The sequence below is a fragment of the Dromiciops gliroides genome, chromosome 3, assembly GCF_019393635.1.
Source record: "Dromiciops gliroides isolate mDroGli1 chromosome 3, mDroGli1.pri, whole genome shotgun sequence".
Taxonomy (NCBI): Eukaryota; Metazoa; Chordata; class Mammalia; order Microbiotheria; family Microbiotheriidae; genus Dromiciops; species Dromiciops gliroides.
Genome location: NC_057863.1, coordinates 581734950 through 581736607, shown reverse-complemented (window position 1 = coordinate 581736607; position 1658 = coordinate 581734950). Strand labels below are relative to the sequence as shown.

General features: G+C 39.3%; 1 non-coding gene across 1 annotated transcript; it reads left to right on the top strand.

Moving 5' to 3' along the window:
- The first annotated feature begins 713 nt into the window (after positions 1-713).
- Positions 714-820, top strand: LOC122752153. Its single transcript, XR_006355949.1, has one exon. It is a non-coding gene; the product is annotated as a U6 spliceosomal RNA (small nuclear RNA).
- The last annotated feature ends 838 nt before the right edge of the window (positions 821-1658 follow it).

Genomic DNA, 1658 nt, shown 5'->3' with positions numbered 1-1658 from the left:
GACAAATCACTGAGCAAATCTTTCTCATATTTTCATCTGTAAAATGGGGATTGTAATAGCACTTACTTCCCAGAGTTTTGTAAGGATCCAAAGAGTTAGAATATGTAATGCACTTTGCATACCTTGAAGCACTATATAAATGTTGTTTATTATCATCATTATTGTTATTATTTTTTCATGTATCTTGTATATACATACATATGTACATGGTGCTTCCTCTATTAGACTGTAAGTTCCTTGAAGGCAGGACCTGTTTCACTTCTTTCTTTAAATCTCCAGATTTTAGATCAATCCCTGGCACATAGCACATGCTTAAAAAATGCTTGATACATTATCTCTGGGAGGAAATAGGAAAAACATGAGCAATATTCTAGTATTAACAGATCATTTCATGAAATATGCACAAGCATAACCAGACAAGAACTAAGAGGCTTCCCCAGTTGAAAAGACATATGTCTTTGTATACTGATTCCCTGCCATGTTCAAATCTGATCAAGTCAGAGAAGTTGTAAGTGAAGATGTGATGTGACAGCCTTGGTAGTGACTAAGAGATCTATATCTAAACTTTATCACCTGAAGACCTAAATACTGAGTGTTTCGAACTACACACTGATGAATGTGCAGTATAGACACATTGAGGCCTTAACAGAAGGCCATGAAGTCAAAACTCAGTTTCTAGTGTTACACGCAACCACAGCAAAAGTGATGTTACAGTGCTCACTTCGGCAGCACATACACTAAAATTGGAATGACACAGAGAAGATTAGCATGGCCCCTGTGCAAGGATGACACGCAAATTCGTGAAGCGTTCCATAAAAAAGTGATGTTACAGGCTGTTACCAAAGCTTCTGACATTTCTGTGACCATCTCATCTGCCTATTGGCAGCTTTTCAAGTCTCACAAAATGAAAAATAAGCAGAAACTCATAGGCTACTGTGTCAATCGGCTGAAGGAGGCCAATCGCCTGGCTATGGTCCCAGATCAAGAGAGCTACAATAGGGGGGCAGCTAGGTGGTGCAGTGGATAGAGCACTGGCCCTGGAGTCAGGAGTACCTGAGTTCAAATCCGGCCTCAGACACATAACACTCACTAGCTGTGTGACCCTGGGCAAGTCAAGTCACTTAACCCCAATTGCCTCACTAAAAAAAGAGAGAGAGAGAGAGAGAGAGAGAGAGAGAGAGAGAGAGAGAGAGAGAGAGAGCTGTAACAGAAAGGCATTCAGCAAAGGAATAAATTACTCCGAAGATATCTTAGGAACATGTAAATTAGTGCATAAATGGAAACCCATCCAATATTATATAAATGAAAGATCTGGATTGTTTTGTAGGTTGACAAATTAACTAGAAAATGGGGGCCCTTCTAAGACAATACATTATAACCACCAGTGACATTAACTCCTCCACCTGTTGGAAGGTTAGGTGTACTTTGTAAGCAGAAAAAAAGGAGCAAAGGAAAGTCAGCCAAGTGTGTTTTAAAATGGAGAATCTTTACATTGGTTGCATAAAGACTATAAGAGATACTTAATAGCTCAAAGCCTAATGATTTGGATGAGGTGATCTTTATAGGACACAAACAAAATGGCCAGTGAGCAAGCACTTAGAATACTTGAGGAGAAAAGGGAGACGTGTTCACCTACATAGTCAGATAATGCCCTTTTT